This window comes from Peromyscus californicus, unplaced genomic scaffold (genome assembly GCF_007827085.1).
Source record: "Peromyscus californicus insignis strain IS unplaced genomic scaffold, ASM782708v3 Scaffold_3__1_contigs__length_106647218, whole genome shotgun sequence".
NCBI classification, from domain to species: domain Eukaryota; kingdom Metazoa; phylum Chordata; class Mammalia; order Rodentia; family Cricetidae; genus Peromyscus; species Peromyscus californicus.
The window spans coordinates 104518398-104540796 of record NW_026294551.1 but is presented as its reverse complement, the minus strand read 5'-3'; the positions used below and the strand labels follow the sequence as shown (position 1 = coordinate 104540796).

The following is a 22399-nucleotide window of genomic DNA, read 5'->3' as shown; positions in this document are numbered from 1 at the left end:
ATGGAGAAGAGAAGAGAGAAAAGGGAGCTCAGGCTAGTGGGCAGCCTTGAAGCACGCAAGCATTTAGAGATCAGCACATAGTGAATATTCAGCAAAAGAGGAGCTTCCAGATGTGAGGATGACATCTCCCAAGGCAGGGAGACAACACAAGCTAGGGTGGTTAAATTCATCAGAGAATGCTCAGGATTCTTGTACAAGGATTGAAAATTGACCATTGATTTCAACAGTGTGAAAGTTATTGGTGACCTTAGTAGGAACAGACTTTGTGAAGTGGAGTGGATAAGAGATATATGGTAATAGAATAGGGTATTTTACTATAAATTGGAAAAATAAATGAGATGGTGTCTTAGGGTTTTATTGCTGTGAAGAGACACCATGACCACAGCAATTCCTATAAAGGAAAACATTTCATTGGGGCTGGCTTACAGTTTCAGAGGTTTAGTCCATTATTGTCATGGTGAGAAACATGGTGGCATGCTGGCAGAAATGGTGCTAGAGACGGAGCTGAGAGTTTTACATCTTCATCTGCAGGCAGCAGAAGGGGACTGTATGCCACACAGGGTGTAGGTTGAGCATATGAGACCTCAAAGCCTCCCCCTACAGTGACACACTTCCTCCAACGAGGCCACACCTAGTCCAACAAGGCCACACCTCCTAATAGGTCACTCCCTATGGGCCAAGCATTGAAGCACATGAGTCTATAGGGGGCCATGTCTTTTCAAACCACCACAGATGGTAATTAGAGGGACATAACACATCAAGGAAAGTATTCTTAAAATTTTGCATGTTAGGGGAAATGGCTTAGTGGGTAAGAGCACATGTGCATGCATGAGGACCTGAGTTCAGATCCCAGCACCCACAAGAAAAGCTGCACATGGTTGAGTGTGCCTGTAACTCCTGCACGGTATGGGACAGAGGTAAGAGGGTTGCTGGGGCTTGTTGGCAGCCAGTCTAGCTCCAGGTTCAGAAAGAGATCCTGTCTCAAAGATATAGAGTAGAAAGTGATACAGCAGACGCCTTATGTCCCCTCTGACCTCTGTAAGCATGAACATAGTAGTCACATGCATACACACACACACACACACACAGAGAGAGAGAGAGAGAGAGAGAGAGAGAGAGAGAGAGAGAGAGAGAGAGAGAGAGAGAGCGAGCTACAGCATGACTGTGCACTCATGGAAATGCTCCACAAAGAGAGCAGCACTAATAGAGAGGGTTGGGACAACTGCAGCAGCAGTGCTCTTGTAGAAGAAAGCAGGAGGAAGTGCAGAAGTGCAGGACCTGGCCTTTGATAGTAACCTGTGTAACGGGGAGCCCAGGCTGAGTGCTGATGCTTGCGTTTGGGGTGATGGAAGTAGGATGCTGAGGTAGTTTCTAGGAATGCTACTTATCAATGAAACAATAGAGAAAGTTCACCAGGTTTCCAAGGATAAATGAGGAGGCATTGGAAGTTAGGAGAGATTTTTATTAACTTTATTGGAAAAATAGAAAAGGCAAACTTTCCAAGGAAACACAGTAGTATTTTTTTCTGTGTGACTCTATGCTTTTAGAGTAAATTGAGGTCAGTCATCTTGGCATACACTTTCTTTAACCGTGCTGGGCTATTAGGCTTCAGGCCCATCATAGGTGACTTCTGGCCTTGCCTTGGCTAGAGAAGCAAATTAGGAAGAGAAGAAGTAAGAAAATTCATGGCATTCCCCAAATGATATGATCCAGTTCTTGATCATGAATTTCAGCTGTTTGAAGAAGGCAGTAAAGGTGAATAAAGAGTGACCACTGACAGCGAAGCATTAGGGAGAGGTCTCACTGTTGAATTACTGAATTAGGGAGTTCACAAAAGGTGAATTGTAAGAACAAGAGAGTGTTCACAGAGGTCTTGAATCAAGTTTGAGGTCTTGAATCTAGGGCAGAAACCGTGTAACTGGGCCGAGGTAGGGTAGAACAGATTTGTGGAAGTACAGTGATCCTGAGAAAAAATTGATAATATGTAGATGGAAGTCACAGGAAGGAGGCAGGAACCATGGTGGAAAGCATGTTCCATGTGGTAGAATACTCAGCGAATGAGAGAGATCAGCAGAAGTCTGAAAAGAAAAGGTTTTGTGTAGTCAGGATTGCCAAGATGTCGTAGGTTATTATTTTAAGATACGTTACTTTTGTTTATGTTGCATTTTTTAACTCTGTGAAGCTGTGTCATTTTGCCTGTCTAAAACACCTGATGGTCTAATAAAGAACTGAACAGCCAATAGCAAGGCAGGGGAGAGAAATAGGCAGGTCTGGTAGGCAGAGAGGACAAAGAGAAGGAGAAATCTGGGAAGAAAAGGGATGTAGGAAGGAAAAAAGGAGGCCAGAGTAGGAGGAGGACCCCAGGGGCCAGCCACCCAGCTACACAGCAAGCCACGGAGAAAGAGTAAGATTTACAGAAATAAGAGAAAAGGAAAAGCCCAGAAGCAAAAGATAGATGGAATAATTTAAGTTAAGGAAAGCTGGCAAGCAACTAGCCAAGCTATGGCTAGGTATTCATAATTAAGAATGAGCCTCCGTGTGTGATTTGGGAGCTGGGTGGTGGTCCTCCCTCAAAAAAGCGAAAAAACAAACAACTACACCAAAGGGGTTGGGAAGGTGGGGCTGGGAAAGTGTTTGCTGTGCAAACATGAAGACCTGACTTGAGTCCCTCAAGCCAATGCAGAAAGGTGGTCTTCACGGCATGTGCTTGTAACCCAGGTGCTGGGGAGATGAAAACAGGTGCATCCCAGCCAGCGTAAACTCTTTGGTCTCAATGAGAGACCCTGACTAAAAATACAAGGTGGATGACTCCTAAGGAGTAGCATCCAAGGTTGACCTACACACACACACACACACACACACACACACACACACACACACACACACATACACACACACACACACACACACACACACACACACACACACACACACACCAATTTGGCATGGGCTTGAAAGAAGCTGAAAGTTTGGATTCAGAAAGGAAGGGAGACACAGCTAGAAAGCAGCTGCTAGACGAATGGAGGGCATTTTCCTACGTAAGAGAAATATTGATTAGCATCTGTACACATAAACACACAAACATTCTTGTACACAAACACACATAGAGTCATGTGTTGCATAAAGACCTTTTGGTTAACAACAAACCACATATTTGATGGTGGTCTGTAAGAGTCTATCTTGTCAGATATCCCCACTGTCTTAGTTTATGAATGTATACCCTACGAAAATCACACAATAATGAAATCTACTAATGCCTTTCTAAAAACTTATCGTAGTGTGTGATGGTATACACATGTATTTGTACACACATGTTATTCATATATAACTACACATATATAAATAAAATCACCCCATTCTGTATGCTAAGTGAACTTACACAACCTAGCCTGTCCACAGGGAAGCTCTTAGATGCTGGTCCAGGTGATCTGCTTTGTTTTGCATCCTGTCTAGTTCACTGTGACCAAACCTGGGTACCATGCTCTGTTTGGTTCTACAATGGGTTGCTTCCTTCGACAATGTTTCCTTAGTAGTGGCCTCAAGCTTCCTCCTCAAAGCTCACCACCCGAACTTGTCTGGAAGGAACTAAGGGTCTTCCATCTGTTGAGTGGGGGGGTCATCCAAGAATCCTTGAACTTTGCCTGCAAGGTTAATAACCCATGTACTAGGGAATTCACCCTTGACTTCTCAGTCCAGATTCTATTCAGAGCAGGGATAAGTCAGTAATGACAGCTGACTTTCATTCTCCTGGTGCCTATGGGGAGATAATGAGTCAAACTGACCCTGCTTATGAAATGGAACCTGGAAGGGAATTAACAAACTCCTCAGTGAGGACAGCAGAGAAGGGAATTTAAATTAAAGAGGTAACAACTGATTTGGTTGGCATTCATACAATTTCCTGAAGTACTTCTTCTTCTTTGTGTCATCCCTAGATGAGACAGAGCAGACAACTGGTAAGGAAGAGGAAGGCGAGGCAGCAAAGCTCTGTGATCGCTCTTCTTCAGTAGTGCCTGTATGGGCTCTGCAAAGCTACTGGACTTGCACCATTCTGCTCAGTTCTCAGAATAATCCCTCAGGAAGGGAATGATCCTTCTTCTACCTCCAATTTGTGTGTGTGTGTGTGTGTGTGTGTGTGTGTGTGTGTGTGTGTGTGTGTGTTCATGTGCAAGGGTGTGTATGAACCTGTAAGAACATGAGTGAACAGACGTCAACTTCAGGTGTCATCTTTAGATGATGCCGTCTGCCTTTTTTTTGAACTAGTATTTTTGAGAATTTTGTCCAATGTACTTTGATGACACTCACCCCCCCCCACTCCTCCCAGAACAATGAGACGATCCCACCCACCCAACTCTGTCTCCTTTATGTGCTTAACCTATCGAGTCCAACTTGTGCTTCCACATAGTTTTAGATATGTAGCCCTCCACTGGAGTGTGGTTCATTTATCAGGGGCTGCAGTTTTAAAGAATAGCTACTCTCCCCATCCCGGCAGGTATCAATTGCCAATGGTTCCTTGGTTAGGGGTTGAGCTTTGAGTCCATTTCCTCTGTCCATGCTGTGTTTTGGTCCAGCTTAAACTTGTACAGGTCTTGTGTATGTTGTCATTATCTGTGTGAGCTCATATGTACAACAGCTTCCTGTATCCTGAAGACATTTTTCCCTGTGACTACTGCTGCTTTTGGTTTTTACACTCTTTCTTTCTCTCCCACAGTGATCCTTGAGCTCTGGGACAGCAGGAGGTGGTGTGTGTGTGTGTGTGTGTGTGTGTGTGTGTGTGTGTGTGTGTGTGTCCTATTTAGGGCTAGGCATTCCTAGTCTCTTATTCTCTACACTTTGGCCAGTTGTGGGTGTTGGTGTCATTTACCATCTAATGCAAGCAGAAGTTTCTCTGATGAGGCTTGAGAGATACACCAATCCATGATAATTTACTAGGAGTTGGTATATTATTATGTCCATTTAGCAGAGTAATAGTAGTAGGTTTTCCCCTAGGGCTTATACACAGGTTCTTGGCCCAATAATGGTGCTAGGTATGTATGTTCTCTTCCAGAGTGGATTTAATAATCAATCAGAAAGCAGTTAGCTATTCCCACAATGTTCATGCCACTATTACAGCAGTATGCATGTCTTGTCAGGTCATTCATTATTGTGGCGCTCTCAGTTCATAGCTGCATAAGACTGATGATTCGTTTTCTATACTAGTGTTGTGCACAACCCCTTCCAGAACTATGAAAGATATCTGCAGAGATGAAGTCTCCAGGTTAGTACCAGATTGACTTCTTTGTGTTCTATGACTCAAATGTGACTGAAGATGTGATGTCTTGCTGTTGAATTCTAACAATCCACTAGGATTGTCAACGGTTGTAATGTTTGGGGGGATCTATGGAAATTCAATGACCAGCAATTCTAAAAGAGGTAACCCATTCCTGTTACTGGGATTTTTATCTGTTAGCCTGTGATGCCTAGTAGGTGCATTGTTCCCTCATCATAGAGTAACTTCATTTAAACTATCATCTGTCATCTATCAATCATCCATCTGTCTCTATCTATCTATCTATCTATCTATCTATCTATCTATCTATCTATCTATCATCTATCTGTCTATTACCTACCTACCCATCTGGAATCTTCGACAGTATTAGGTTTCCATATGACTTTTTGAAAGGTTTTTAATGTTATTCATTCTTCCTCTACCATACCCTTCTATCCCCACTGAATTTCCATTCCATTACTCCCTTTTAACTCTTCAACCACTCTTTTGAAACCTTCCACCCTAAGGGTCCTCACTAATTTCCTGACCTTTTGGGGTATTCCAAATGAAACACACATATCTGAAGATTCAAAGCTAACATTCATTTTAGTCAAGGTTTGGAGCTCAATGATTCAGTTAGACTGTTGGCTAAGGAACCCCAGAGATTTGCATACATCCACTTCCCCACCACATGGTCTGGATTTTCTTCTTTAAAAGTGGTTTCTGGGGATTAAATTCAAGTCCTCATTCTTGTGTGTTAGGCACACTTTGATAACGGAGTCATATCCCCAGCCCTCTTAAGTGTAGGCAATTTAGTGTCAGTGTGATTATGCATCTTACTCAGGTCATGAAAGCACACCTGACTCCCATACCACCCCACCTTCCATCTTTTGGTTAGCGCTTCCTCAGAACCCTTATTCACCTGCCTTGGCTTTACTTAGCAGCTGGTAAGAAAAGGCCGCATCAGGAAGCCAATCAACTTTCTTGTGGTTCTCCTCCCTCTGTGTCACAGAGCTGAGCTGCTGGGTTTAACTATCACCTGCCAGCTGTGTGCCCTTAGGGAAATTACTTGGTCCCTCTGCACCTCATTTTCCCCATCTGGAAGATTGGGATGATTATAACTTTTATCTTATGGGGCTGTTGTGAAGATTAAATAATTTAAATATGTTAAGCATTTACAACTGTGGCTGGCACAGAGGAAGTGGTCGATGTTATTTTTGTAGCTGTGGCAGTTGTTTTTATTGTGAGGAGCTATGTGACTAGTAATGATGATGATCATGATGAAGGCGTCAATGATAAGATATAATCATTTGTTTTGCCTTTACTGGGGTGCCAGGGTTGACTGGGACAAGTGATTTAACACGTGTAGTATCGTAATTAACCCTCATCAGCTAGGATACTTTTGGATGCAACGACAGAAATTGCAACTGCAGCTGGTTGAAATGACAGGTCATTTATTATTGCCAGGAACAGGAAACTCAGTCTAAGGCAGGTTTCAGTATGGGTTGATTGAGGGATAAATGACCATACACGTCCCCAGGATCTTTTGACGTGCCTTCTCTGCTTTTCTTGGTTGTTGGCTTCATCCACAGTCTGTCCTGAAGATTTGTAATCCTAGGCAGCAGAGGCAGAGCAGGCAAGAAGAGATGTGTAAGAGAGGCCTGGAAGAAGGAACAAAGACCTTCCCAGAAGTCTGCAGCACACACCCGAGGGCCCCCCCACCCCCGTTTCCTTGGCCAGAGCAGTGTCCTACAGCGGTCTCTGAGATAGTGGACTGAACACTATTTCCCCATGCCATTTAGGTCAGCCTTGGAAATGAATAGTGAAACTGTGCTCCTGTGCAGAAGGAAGAGGAACTGGGTGAGTGAGAGTCATCAGGGTCTCTCTCATGTGGGTGTTGTCATTGCCTTTTTATTGAGAAAGAAATGAGAGTCTGAAAGGAGAATGATGTCATAGCATTGTCAAAGTAGAAGGGGTATTCAAAGCCAGCCCTGTCTGGTCGCAGAGTACATGTTCTTATGGGCCACACCGAATCTGTGTGTTTGGGACAGGAGAGGCGACTAATTTCATTGAACATATATGGTAAGCACATTGTAGACATATGACAACAAACTAATTAATTAACTTACTTATGTGTAAGGGTACATATGCACATGTATGTATGAATGCCAAAGTGAAACTTCTGCTTTCGTCCCTCAGGTGCAAACCACCTTTTCTCTGAGACAGTCTCTCATTGGCTTAGAGCTGGCTAAGTAGTCTAGATGGGATTGGCAGCAAGCCCGAGGGTCCCATTCTCTCTGCCTGCACAAAGCTGGGGTTACACTGCTTGCCAATACACTTGGTACTTTGAAGTGTGTTCTAGGGATTGAACTCATATCCTTATGCTTGCACAGTTGAGTCATCTCCCCAGCCCAAATTTATTAATTAAATGTATTATGCATTTTAGGATGCTTTACTATGAGAGAGAGAATCAGAGGTACATGAATGGAAACCACTGACCTAACAAAGCCCCACCTTGAACTCAGGTCTGTCTACTTTCAAAGGCCCAACTTTTTCTATGATCTCCCCCAAAATAGAATGTTCTCACATTCCTGTATTTTTGGGGATCCATATGAGGAAAACTAAACTTTTAATGAGGATCCTGATGCATTTCAACTCAATGACCCAGTTTTTTTTATTAAATCATTTTTTATTTTAGAATAAGGTACTTTCAAAGCACATGCCCTAGTGAACTTTTTCCTTTTTTGCACCTGGAGTTCTGTGACCTGTTCTTCCCACCTGCCTTCACTGAACACTTTGAGGATAAAACATCCTAATTGGCTGCTCTGATACCCCCTGGACTGCATGGAGTCAGGAGTATAGAAATTGCCTCTTTGGGTGACCGGATGGCAGCCTTCCTCTTCTCTCATGGCCACGAACAAGGAGAGAGGTGAGGTGATTTTGATCACATGAAACCCAGGTCATGCCCAGTCTTGGGTGATACGCCCTCGGAAATCACCTCTGTGCTTTCACAAATCTCTTCCAAGTTGAATACAGGGGTGGGGATTATGATTAGTGGTGACCCCACCAAAGTACCACGTTATATTAGTGTTTAATTTTCACAGATCAAACCCCTGTGATCCACAGTAGTAAAATGCCCATCAAGATGCCATGGCTATTGAGTGTGGCGTTGGAGTTGACCTGCACCTTGTATTTCCTGGGTTGTAAATTTCTGATTGGTACTTGTCAGAGTTTTATACCTTTTTGAACACCTTCCTCATATTGCACACACAGTCATATTGATTTACATTATTTTGATTGCTGGTAATAGAGACCTACTCAGATTAACATATGAAAAGGGGAGACTGTTGTACATTGTTGAGGTTTTCCCAGAGTTCAAGGGCAAATGTGTCAGAAGTGAACAGAAGCAGCTGAGATGTTGAGTGCCATGGAGACTTCCTCTCCACCTATCACATGAGCTACATAATTGATTCATTTTTCTTGCCCGATGTAGACTAGCCTCCTGTCCCCCTCCTTATATGAGAACATTGCCAACTGCACCTAACCTCTGCTGTGCGTTGAAGGAGATAGCCCCATGCTGATGTACAGATCCCTCCTCTCCTTTTCCCTTCTCTTTCACCTCTTTCTCTTGCCCAGCTAATTGGATGGTTTTTGGAAAGGGAATAATCACTCTGACAAATGGTCTGTATTTGTCTCTAACCCACTCAACTATTTTCACAGGCTTGGGAGAAATATTGTACCAAATGGCAGCTCCTGGTAGAACCTTGTAGGTGGGAGATAGGTGATGTTCTGCAAAATAATAAAGGCACATTCTAGAAGGCAACTCACATCTCTGTTTTTCAAAGCAGTTTATAGTATAATAATATCTACACATCTCGAGGACCCAGCAAATTACACACAAAACAGGACCCCATTTGTCAACACAAGTGCCCAATGAATGCTCAGTATTGTCATTTAGCCCCTTCTTTGAAACTTGAAGTGAAAAAAAAAATAAGTAGAGAAACACAAGGCCAGTGCTCTCTCCACTCAGGGAGTGGTGAAGGAAAGGCCAGGCTGCGGAAATCTTAGAACAGAACGAAGCGTATAATTTGGTTACAGAACTCAAGTAGAGCAAGACTTTTTCCCCTCCATCATCAAAACAGTGTTCTTAACCGAAGATGTGCACTGCGGTCAGCTGAGGGGCTTGCAAACTGTTGGTGTCTGTGTCCACGCCCACGGCTTTGGTTCCATCAGTCTGGGGTCTGGGTTCATACGTTAAGTTTTTAAAAAGGTTTTTGGGTGAGTTAAATTTCACATAGGGGAGAAACACTGGTTTCAAATGAGAAACGGTTTCCTGGGGGCCTGTGATGAATCCAAGAAGATACAGTAGCCACACAGCTGTCTCATCAGGGGAGCACAGAGAAGGCATGTTTACCCCCGGCAGACATTGGCAAGCCTCCGAAATAGCATTCTCCTTGGGAGGTACTGTGCTGCAGCTACTGATGGTCTCTCCCAGAGTGGGACCTGCTCTTGATAATTGTGACAGAGATAACTGAAACTTGGTGGACCTTGGGAGTGTTAAGTATACACCTCCTGGCTCCCTTCACTTCATCATCTCCCACTGCGTTTGTACTCCTGAATGTTAGAGGAAGCTCTGAAAGGAGATGCCATAACAGGTTCACACGGGTACTCCAGGCTCCAACCTGACCGATGAGCAAGGGAATCGCCTTGCTGTAGTCGTCATTTGCCCCAGGGAGGCCACTCCAGCCTCACCGTCCATTCTCTTTCTCGACAGTTAGGACAAGTGCCCTGCCTCGTTCTAGGAGAGGAGAGCACCTTGAATTTGTGTAACACTCTACAGCTTCTAAGGCTCCCTGACAAATATCTAAGTCTTCACCAAGGTGTGATAGATAACATAAACCTCAGGAGGTACAGATGCACTTAGGTGGTACGTGGAAATTTTTAGTTACCTTAATGCATTTTAGGGAAGACTTAATTAGCAAGTGAAAAATCATGATTTCACATGTATTATTTCTTATGATTAAGGTGGTGATTATCTATTTAGTGAGTATATTTGAAGAGAAAACTGAGACCTTCAGAAACCTGTTCTTTCAAGCACAGACTATTTGCGTACTAAATATTGAGTACGGGATTTTTGACTGAGAGCGGGTTCTCCTAGCAGACAATTAGCCAGGCATGTAGGCATTTTTTTATCATCCCAACTGAGGTGGAGGGAGCTGCAGGGACCAGTGATTACAGGCTGCTAGGCATCCTCAAGTGCCCAGGGACGCTCCCACTTCAAAGAATCCTCCAGTGCAATAAATAAATAGTGGTGAGTTGACGGGCTGAACGGCAGTGGATACGGATCTGATGTAGGCTGTTCATGGCTGTATTCATACCTGGAATGGATACCAAATTGTCATCGTGGCTATTAGTAGAATATAGACCAAAGATCCAGGGAAGACAGAGGTCAAATGTGGGGTTGCTTATATATATTCATCTCATTGGGCACTCTATCTCTTTTGAACTTCAAATTTCTTCCTGGATGTCGAGATTTCACCTCTATAGCAATGGAGGCATGTAGCATAATGGTTAGCAGCACTGTTTTTTGTGTGTAGAGGAAGAAATATGTGTTTATGTGTATGGTGTATGCAGCCATGTGTGTGGTGGAGGAGGAACAAGTAGGTGTCCTGCTCCACATTCTGCCTTATTCCCTTGAGAGAAGTCTCTTGATGAGCCTGAAGCTCACAGCTTTTCTTTCATGCAGGCTGGCCAGCAGACCTCAGAGATGCTCCTGTCTTCACTCCTCACCACTGAGTTTACAGGCCTGTACATCATATCCAGCTTGAAAAAATATTCAGTAGTTTTTAGTTTTGACAAATCATGCTCGTATACAGTACACTGTGACTATATTCACCCCCTCCACTACCCTCTTTCCACTCCCACTGGCCCTTTCTTCTTCCAAACTAGCCCCCCTCCCCGCCTCCATTTAGGCAGTTAGTTACACAGCTATGTCATGCTCAAAAGACAGCACTCCATCACACTCTTCCCCATCCTTTGGCTCCCGCAGTCCTTCCTTTCTTCCCCTCTTCCCTGACATTTCCTGGGCTTAGGTGAAGTGACATCAATGTTCTATTGTGATCAAGCACTCTGAACAGTCACTTATTTTCAGCACTTTACCTGACCTGAGTCCCTGCTTTGACCTCATTGCTGGAAGAAGTTACGCTGACCAAGGCCAAGAGATTCACTAGTCTACGGCTTTAAACATACATGTTCAGAAAAGAGCTTAGCTACATCTACATTTGCATGCCTGGCATTTGATGTGGGTGCTGGGGATTTGAACTTAGGTCCTCATGGTTGCACAGCCAACTCAGCCATCTCCCACAGGCCATCACCACTCTTTGGAGTGGAACCCCAGCTGCCTCACTTCTCAGCGGTATACATCTAGGAAAAGCCTTCATTTTCTCGCCTGCAAAGTCAGAGTGATGGTTGGCGTAGTCTTTTTTTCTCAGCATTATTAAGAGGATCAAATAGAGCAAGTATACAATCTCTTCAGCAGTTCCAGACCATGCTTGCGTTCTGCTAATTATAACGATTATTAATTCCCTGCACTGCCTCTTTATGTATTCTGTCTTTACAATGGGAAGAATATTCCCTAGTGTCCAGTGCTGTGCACCTAGAGTAAGCCTTTTCCCTCTTCCTATCTTTCATATGCTAGGTAATTTTGTCTAGGATTTCACTCTAGCCCCAGAAGGGTGATGTGATTTCCATTGGGGATGGGGCAGTGTAGCACAATAGTCACTACCATACATGCTGAGAATTAATTTTAAATGATGATCAGCAGCAGAAGATATTTTCAAGCAAGAAATGGCTCTGTCCCTCATAAGCTGGCCCCATTGCTTTTATCAGTTCAGTCTAGATCAGGTTAATAGGACTTTCAAATAAGGAAAGGGGCAAGAGATAGAGCATGTCTGCTCTTACTGGGTTTAAAAATCACTTACCTCTTAGAAAACGCAGGTAAGACTGGGGAGAAGGGGGCAGGGGTGTGAAACTCCACACCGCTGGCTCAGGACACAAGTGGGTTCCACATGATCACCAGCAGAGCACCTCCAGTTTGGCTAGAGACAGTCTAAGCATGGAGGACATCTGTGCACAGATCTCTGAGGTGGACATCTTTCAAGGGTCTTCTCTCCTCTGTGACATCAGGCTATTTGACAAAGTCTCCCTAGAGGTTCCCAGTTGATCATTTTCCCTGCTAACAAAGCTTCTTTCTGCTCTCACACCCGAGCGTCACACTAGTGAACAGCACCATGCCTATGCATCCCCGCTGGGGCAAGCCTTCTTCATGTGTGTGGAATGACCAGCAAAGTGCTTTGAACAGGGTTTGGATTCCAAGGCTGGAGGAGGCAGACTGAGCAGACTTCCATCATTCCAGGGCAGCTCCAGAGCTATAGGCCAGCGCAGCTGTAGTTGTTTAGGCATTCTGTGTCTGGCCCCAGACTGCTGTTTAGGGTCTGAGTGGGCTTTGTGTACAGATAATGTCAACAGGCTGCCCCGACTCTCAAAGAAAGAGATTGTTGTTTTTCTTGAGTATTTTTCTGAACACCCCCCCATCCCCCCACCCCCCCACCCCCATCTCCCCACTCCCCCCACCCCCACCCCCAGGAGGATTGCACTGATCAATGAAGATTTCCACTTCAAAAGCTCTGTTTATATTTTCAGGGACAAATGATATTTTGATGACTCATTCTAACAGCAGCTGTAGGGGGAACTGGGTAAAGGTTAATAGAATTTAACTAAAAAAAAATCATGAAACAGTTAAATGGCAAAATGTCTGACATAAAACCATTGGCTAGACAAAGGACAGGGACTCGTAGCCTCAGCTGTACTTTCAAATGATCTGTGATATTCTGAAACATCCAGTTTGGGGAACCAGGGAAGTGGCTCAGTTGTTAGAGTATTTTACCGCATAAGGGTCTGAGTCTATATCCCCCAACCAACATGAAAAGTCTGGCAAAACAGCATTTCTGTAATCCCAGCACTTGGGCCTTGTGTGGCTGCAGGCAGATCCCTGGAGCTTGCTAGCCAGCCAGCCTCACTGAATCCCAGGCTCCAGGTTCATTGAGAAATCCTGTTGCAAAAATAAGGTGGAGAATGACCAAGGAAGACAAGTGGCATTTGTAAGGTTTTGGTCCTTATTTACGTCCTTAATTACGTCATCAGCCTTTGCCGGCTTCCCAGCCTAAAAAGGGGGTGGGCCCTCTGTGGGCTCTCTCTGTCCCCTCTCCTTTGTGCTCCTTCCCCCCCCCCCCCCGTCGGTCCCCCTCTCTCCCTCTCCCCCCCCTTCTCTCTCTCTCTCTCTCTCTCTCTCCTCCCCCCCCCCCCCCCCAATAAAGCTCTAAAAAGGTAATCATGGCTATGATTCTTTTAATCAGCACGCTCCTCCACGGGCATGGCCGCCGCGGGCGGTGACCAGCCACGAGGGGCAGCTCAGCGGCAAAACCAACAGCATTGACCTCTGGCCTCCATACAAGCAAGCACACACTGCAAGTCCACTCACATGCTCACACACATGCAGGAGAACACACACACACGATTGCGTGTGAGCACACACACACATACACACACACACAGAGAGAGAGAGAGAGAGAGAGAGAGAGAGAGAGAGAGAGAGAGGAGAGAGAGAGAGAGAGAGAGACTTTAAGAGCTGGGCATGATAAGGTCTGCTTGTTATCCCAAGCTCAGGAGATGGAGACAAGAGGTCTGGGGTTCTGGACCAGGCTAAGCAACAGGATGAGATCCTGTATAACAAAGAAAAGAAAATTCCAATTTGAAACATCCAAGCTAATGTCAACCCCATGACTAACAAAAGCAGAACCCATAGGTTCTCTGAGGTGTCTGCTACTTTTCTTAAACCTTCACAGATGATTCACTGGGGATTCATGGTGGACAGCTCCTGACCTAAACTGACAGAGTGTGGCATACTTGGTTCTCTTAGAGAAAGTAGAAATGACTGTGTAATACATACAACATGGTGGCATGCACTGTATGAAGCCCAGGGATTTCTGTAAGAACATATTAGCTAATTTCCTGAGGTATGTGAAGGTATGTTCACAGAAGAGAATAAGAGTGATTTTTAAGGAAGATGCTGAGTCTACTAATGGGTAAGAAGCAGGGAGGGAGAAAGTAGCTGGCATGCTCTCAATGAAAGAACAGCCAGGAAGGAGCTGGAAATTTCCTACCCATAACCATCAGACTCAGTGACTTAACTCAGGAACTACCTTTGACTGATGAAAAAATCAGTAGCTAGAAAATTCTTTCTCTTTAGTCGAGCTGAAAGTAAAAGTTAGAAGGCGGTGTGTATGCAAAGACTTCTGAGGTAAGAGGTGGCAGAGTGGCCTCAAGGGACTGCTTTTCACTTGGACTGTTCATATTCTTAAAGTATTTGTTAGCACTTCAAACCACCATGGTAATACGTATATCCTGGAACAGATAGCCAACCAGACAGACATACACACATAGATATGCATGCACACGCACACACACATGCACACATGCACACACACACACACACACACACACACACACACACACACACACACACACACAAATCTGCTGAAGAACTTGGACACCATGATGATGCTTTTAGGTTTCCTTTCCTCAGAATGTTTTAGTGTCCTTCTACATGTTTGGACTGGGTCATGCTTAGGGTACCATCTCTCAGTGGGATTGTGAGGACATTTACAGAGAGTAGACCCTGAAGGTTCTGACCTAATGGATGAAGCAATTCCTTGATGAATTCAGAATTTGAATAGTCTGTGGGAGGTGGTGGAACTACAGAACATGTGGTCTAGTCCCAGGAAGCAGGTTACTGGGTAAATGTCCGTGAGGGATCTCTCTTTCCCTGTCCCCTTTTGTATTCCATAGTTTGTTCTCTTCCTGGACACTGTGACATGTATGTTCTGCTCTGCCATGCTTTGCTAGCCATGACAGACAGATACTTCTGAAACTGTGAGCTAAAATAATCCTTTCCTCAGATTGGGGGAAAGGCTGGGGGGCAGGAGGAGGGAGGACAGGGGAATCTGTGGTTAGTATGTAAAATGAATAGAAAATCTCTTAATAAAAAAAATAATATTTTTTCCTTCTGGCTGCAAACACTGTCCTCTGAGCAGAAGAGCCATCCTATCTTCATCAGAGCAGCTGCAATTTCTTGCAAGAGTCCTGAGAGATTAGGCCTGTTGGACACATAAGAGTGGAGGGGAGGGTCGTTAGGGACTTGAGATTCCAGCCACTGTCTCCTGAAGCCCTTCTCAAATGTGTGTAATTCTGCCCAGCTATCTGCAGTCCTAGGATGTCCGAGGGTATGCAGTGGGTGGAAAGCTAATGGATGGGAGCTTAATCTGTGCAGGTTTGGGGAAGTCATCATCCATGTGCTGGTGAGACCTACAGTCCTATAAGTAATATCTCACCCATGCCCTGTAAGTAAGCCAAATACACTCACTGGCTCACTGTAGACAAATTTCTCTGGTCCTGCCTTGCCCAGCAGTCAGGACAAATATCTCCCACCCGCAGTCCTGTGGCCACTTATAAAATAATTACACAGAGGCTTATCTTAATTACAAAGTGTATGGCCTACAACTTTAGCTTCTTACCAGCTAGCTCTTTCATCTTAAGTTAATCCATTTCTATAAATCTGCATGTTGCTACCCGGCCATGGTGTTACCGGTCTGCTGATACATTGTTGCTCCTTCAGCGGCAGGCTGGTGTCTTCTACCCTGACTCTGCCCTACCCTTCTTTCTGTATCTCTGCCTGGATTTCCTATCTGGCTGTAAGCTTTCTTGACATAGGCCAAAACAGCTTTATTTATTATCCAATGGGAGCCACACATATTCACAGCATACAGAGAGACATTCTCACTAAGTAGGACTGAGGTAGAATTCTATCTTTGGGCTACCATCAGTGCCTTATCTAGGTGGAGTAGTCATTTGTCCACATCTGTCCAGTAAAAGCTGCCATACCCCCAAGTCACTCAGCTAGGCATTTTGGTTACGGCTACAGAAGTGTAATGAACAACCCAGTCATGCCATAACAAAGCTTTGGACAGCACCAGCTTTGTTTAGAGCAACATTTGCCTAGGTTAGTTCACTAAGCAGATCCAAAATGTTGGCAGTGGGGTCAAAGCCCTGCTTCCTCTTGGCATGGGACTGTCCCATGTTGACCTTCCTGAATTAGTCCAAATGACCTGTGTTAAACCTGATCTGTGGTTCTTCCCACCACCAACTTTTATTCCAATCTCCAGTTACTTCTGGTGTTCACAGGGGACTGTTTCCATGGCTCTGACAACCTTGATGTTTAAGGTCTTCCTCACTTTGAATGGTGTACCAGTGACAGAGACATTGGTTTGGGTTTTAAGCTGCAACATCTTCAAGAGGGCAGCCAGTGCAAACAATTGTAGCTGCTGTTACAGAAGTGATTTATGAAGACTTGTGTAAGTCTGGAGACGTGAAGGGAATTTTGGCAATCACATTCATGTTTGAGGTCGACACCAGTCAAACCACCGAGTGACCAAGTGTCAGCTGAGCTGTGAAGAGGCTCGTGTGTCATCTGTCATCCTTCCAGCCACCATAGTTCATAGTGGGATTACCCATAATGCCCTTGTTTTGTTTTATTGCCATGTGGCCCAGTCTATCCTTAAACTCAAACTTCTCCTTCGCTGTCTCAGTCCTAGGATTGCAGGCATATGCAGCACCATGCCCAGCTGCAACCACAGTAATTAAAAAAAAAATCAAGAACTTAATCTGCCCTAAATGTGCTAACTATTTTAAGAAATTCTCTGCCACTTATGCTTTATCTGTAATACTCTCCAAATGTCTTACTTGCATATTTGATCACTTATAAGGGTAAGATTTTAGGAAATTTAAAGGGATATTTTCTCTGTTTTGTAGAAAATCATATTGACTTTGATTTACATATACCACCCTCCAAGTGTGTTTTGGTAACATGCTTCCAATAGATCAGTGTTGGGAGGCAGGGTTGGAGACCTGAGAAAGGTAATTAGGCCATAAAAACTCCCAGAAAGGTTTACATCTCTTTATCAACAGGACGGATTCCCTATAAAAAATGCATCCTCCCTCCTCCTCTTGCCTTCTATTGCTATTCTGCATTCTGGCACAGGATGGAAAGCCCTGGCATTCTTCTGAGTCACTAAGGGATTTGGATGTTATCTGGTAATTACAAGGATGCTCAGACTTTGTTAGTACATCAAAGGCCACACAATGCACAGTCCTGTGCTGCAGGTGAACCACATGAATTGGCATCTGCAAGAAGTGGTCCACCCCAGGCGGAGATATAGAATGAGAGGCAGAAAGGAACCTGTCCCAAGGTCTGCCTGGGCTGGAAGAGCACAGAGCTCAAGTTCAGCATCCACTGGCTTCCTTCTTGACTGCCAGCCAGAAGCTCAGCAACCAGGCAGACAGGGTCATCTCCATGGAGACCAGAAGAGTCAGGATTCATTGATGGGATCTGACCAGATAGACCCGAGGAAGTCCCTCCCTTCATTGTCACCATAGTACCATGTGATCCTGCCTCCAGCTTCTCATCCGAATACCCAGTGAGGAGGAAGTGTAAGGAGGCAGGGAGGAAATCAGAAATAGTGGGGAGAAGCTGAGTCCCCTTAAAAATAGATGGCCTCAGACTGAGTTAACTTGGTTAATTTTGAATTCTTGCCACTAACCCTGGGGATGAAAATCTGTGAAGATTATCAGGTAGTTCAAGAAATCTAAATGGTGTCTTCAGTGTTTTTGATCTTAGCCATTCTGACAGGCGTAAGGTGGTATCTCAGAGTTGTTTTGATTTGCATTTCCCTGATGATTAGGGATGTTGAGCAGTTCCTTAAATGTCTTTCGGCCATTTGAGTTTCCTCTGTTGAGAATTCTCTGTTTAGTTCTATAGCCCATTTCTTAATTGGACTGTTGGGCATTTTGATGTCTAATTTCTTGAATTCCTTATATATTCTGGATATCAGTCCTCTGTCAGATGTGGGGTTGGTGAAGATCTTTTCCCATTCTGTAGGCTGTCGCTTTGCCTTGTTGACCGTATCCTTTGCTCTACAAAAGCTTCTCAGTTTCAAGAGGTCCCATTGATTGATTGTTTCTCTCAGAGTCTGTGCTACTGGTGGGTGAGACAGTTGATTGGCTTGATCTGTTTGGGAGGCATCCAGGCAGTGGGACCAGATCTTGTGCTCATTGCATGAGTTGGCTGTTTGAAACCTGGGGCCTATGCAGGATTGTTTGGCTCGGCCTGGGAGGAGGGGACTAGACCTACCTGGACTGAGTCTACCAGGTTGACCTCAGTCTGTGGGGAAGGCTTTGCCCTGGAGGAGATGGGAATGGGGGGGGGGTTGGGGGGAAGGTGAGGGGGACGGGAGGGGAGAGAACAAGGGAATCCGTGGCTGATATGTAGAACTGAATTGTATTGCAAAATAAATTAAAAAAAAATAAATCATCTTAACTATGAAAAAAAAAAGAAATATCCTTTATAATATATGTGTCCAATAAAAACATGATAACAGTTCTTAAAAAAAAAAAAAAGAAATCTAAATGGTACATTTTGTTTGAAATCTAGATATAATGTACTAATTTATAACCTAGCATATTTGAACCTCTACAACTAACCACAAAGTGGGTGACTTATCTAAGAGAAATTGTGTTTATCCAGACTCAGGAGACCTGAAGTCTGCTACTAAGGTGCTGGCAGGTTCCTTCCTTCTAGAGGTTGAGGGTGAACCTATTCTGGGCCTCTTCCTTGACATTGCTGACTGCCATCAGTTGGGGACACCACTTGGCTTGTAGACGCACTCCTCCAGTCGGTGCCTCCGTTTACACACTACTCATCTCTAGGTGTGTCACTCTGTGCCCTCTCCATTTCTTAAAAAGATGCCAGTTATTTTGTTTGGATAAACCTTAATCCAGTATGCCCCATCTCCATTAGTTATGTCCGAAAAATTATTTCCAAATGCTCTAAAGTGGTGTGTAGACATGGTTATTTAGGGATGCATTGGTCAACAATAATTGCTTTTTCTCCTGCATCACCTTGCAAGTGATATGAAAACATTAAGCAGGTCAGTTTTATGTAATGTATTTGATACCTCACATGTATGTGTCCCACTTAATATGTGTCCCACATTGAAAGAATGCATATGGGATCGATTCTCCTGATTACGTTCCTGTGATTCTTCCATCCATCCCAGGAACACCTCTTTAGTCCATCTAGCTGGTCTAATCATTTTCTCTGTTATGCAAGGTCTTCATTTTCAGTATTTTCTTCTCCTATGCAGGAAGTTTCTCCAGAAATGTGGCTTCTCTGAAAATATACTCTCTTCTGCTTATAGGTACAAGGCAATTAGTGAGCCTTCATTGTGACTGCCTGGCACGTGTTGAGGAAGAGGCAAGTCCTGCCTCTGTGCAAACAGAAGGCATTTATTCCTCACCATGGATTGATGGGAGAGTTGAAGCTCTTCCATCCCCATTCACCCTCCATTGTCTGTTGCTTATCTGGACTGAGAATTAGCTTAGACCAGACATATCCTCTGCAGCATGGAGTGATTCTATGTAGAACTATAGAGAATGTTTTATTATTATTATTACCCTGCCATGTAATTAAGAGATAAAATAGGTCATAGGCAACTGATGGAAAATGAAAAAAAAAAAAAACAACAGTTTATTCTCTTTGCTAAAGGCGGTGTGTCTACAGTATAATTCTGACTAGTCCTCCAGGCTTATTTTGCTGTTTTTGTTTACTTGACAAGAGAGTATCTAGTCAGGCTTCATTGCATATTTAGGAACTGCAAACTATGTTAAATAATGTGATTCTGTTGTACGACTCTTCCTTAGGAGGTGTGAGCAAACATTACTCACCCCAGATAAAGCACCAATCACAGACCAGCAAAATTATTCCACCTGAGTCCAGGTTAGTGAACCTTGGTTACTGGGGTTGCTTACAGGAACATGGAGGACTCAAAGGCAACTTCATCAAAATGTGGTGTCTACAGCACGATGGCTGTGTCTACAGCATAATGATGGCTGTGTCTTGGCTTATTTTGCTGGACTTTTGCAATAAGGAGGGTATCTAGGCAACTTTGGTTACAGTTCTGTGTCCTGAGGACTAAATTCAATATGGTGAATAGTTGCCCATTTGTCTTTCAAAGTCCCAAGAACCCAACGTTTCTCCATAATAGTTGTATTCCCTGCTGAGGTCTAAATGTGATCTAAATGATCCCTTTCCCCCTCCACCTATTCAAAAATCTACCAACCCACTCTTCCTTCTCTCCTTGTAAAATTTTCCCACATTTGCTTATAGGCAGAGGAACTCAAGGGTGAAAATCCCAGTTTAGTCAGACAGACTCATTCTAGTTGAATGTCCTTGTTGGGATAGTTGGGGAAAAGCCAGGAAGCAGTGCTTGCACTCACAGCTCTAAAGGATGAAGAGATCTGAGATGGATGTCTTGTGTCAAGAAAAGAGCAGGCAGGGAGAAAGAATAACCTTTTCAAAGACAAAGAGAGTGGAGGTTGATACTGCTTTTACCCAAGTAAGTAATTCCAGGTATTTAATGTGGATATTCTGAAAAGGACCACCATGAAGGAAAAGATCATGAAGACAAGCGGAGGCAGTTTTCAGAGGGCTCGGAAACCCAAGGTAAAGAGTGTGGACTGTTTTGTGTGGCACTAGTTAGGAGCACATGTTGCTAATTTACACTTTGCTTGCTAGGTGGTGAGTTTTGAAGGAAAAGAACAGTTTGTAGTGTCTCATGAGACTTTGGTGGTTCTGTGAGGTCCATCCCTGTTAGATCAGCAGCACTAACCTAACCCTGAAAGAGCATGTATTTTCCTGAATGTCTGCGATGCATCCTTTAGACTCAGAATGAAGTCCATTGACCAGCAATACCAACATTGCCTTATACAATGTGTTGAGAAGCAATCAGTCTTAGATTCCATCCCAGACTTATTAAATATGAATGTGAATTTTAACAAGAGCCAGGGTGATTCATATGCACACCAACATAGGAGAAGCACTAGTTTAGGTGTTTCTTCTCGAAACATGTTTCTGCATTTGCATCCAGTTGAGCCCTCGTCTCATCACCATAACAATGTGTATTTCATGATAACCAATGAAGAAGGGCAAATGAAGTAAGCTGCTGAGTGCAGCCTTAACCCCCAATTTAGAAAGGATTGCTTCCAGTGTTTTTGTGGTGGGATTGATTTCGTCTTTTGAAATCTCACATATATGTGTTGTGAGTGTGTATGTGTATATCCACCCCCGTCTCTCTCTCTCTCTCTCTCTCTCTCTCTCTCTCTCTCTCTCTCTCTTTCTCTCTCTCTTTCTCTTTCTGTGTCTCTGTCTCTCTGTCATACACACACACACACACACACTCACACACACACACACACACAGAGTCAGATTCTGGGTGTGTCTTCCTCAATTGCTCTCCACTTTATTTTTTGGAGACAACATTCTCAACACATTTGTCTAGAATCTCTGGCTGTGAGATGATCAGGGAACTTCCTGGTTCTGCCTTCCCAACACTGGGACTAGTGGTATGCACCTAGCCTTTTCCGTGTGTACAGGCAATCTACACTCAGGTCCCATGTCTGTGCAGCAAGCACTTTATCAAATGAGCCATCTCCTCAACCCTTGACATCTTACTTTCTTCACTGCATGTGTGAATGTTTACATGTGTGTGAAGGTATGCATGCACATCTGTGCACATGGAGGACAGAAGTGTGTCCAGTTATTTCTTTAATTGCTCTCCACCTTACATTTTGAGACAGGGTCTCTCATTGAACCAGAGCTAGCTGATTTTGGCTATTTTAGATAGCTAGCTTGCCATGAGAGTCCTCGCCTCTGACTTCCTAGTGCTGTGATCACCACACTTGGCTGGCTTTTGTGTTGGTTCTGTGGATCCAAGCACCAGTCTTCACACTTGAAGGTAAAGCAATTTTCCCACTAAGCATCTCCCCAGCCCCAAAGCCCCACTTCTCAACTTACTTATTTACCTGTTGTAGAGAATCAACACTAGATCTCAGCATGTTTAGCCTCTTGCTACCATCCTCATTCAGATGCATGCCTTAATTCTCAAAGATGATGTTTCCCTCAAGATCTGCATCCTGTTCTGCTCA

The 22399-nt window shown here is 44.1% G+C and overlaps 1 long non-coding RNA gene across 1 annotated transcript; it reads right to left on the bottom strand.

Annotated features, from left to right (window-relative positions):
* Positions 1-6677: 6677 nt before the first annotated feature.
* LOC128121934 (uncharacterized) lies at positions 6678-12550 on the bottom strand. The gene is made up of 2 exons (XR_008222292.1): positions 12226-12550; positions 6678-10623 (listed from the first exon to the last, which is right to left on the bottom strand). It is a non-coding gene; the product is annotated as an uncharacterized LOC128121934 (long non-coding RNA).
* Positions 12551-22399: the final 9849 nt, after the last annotated feature.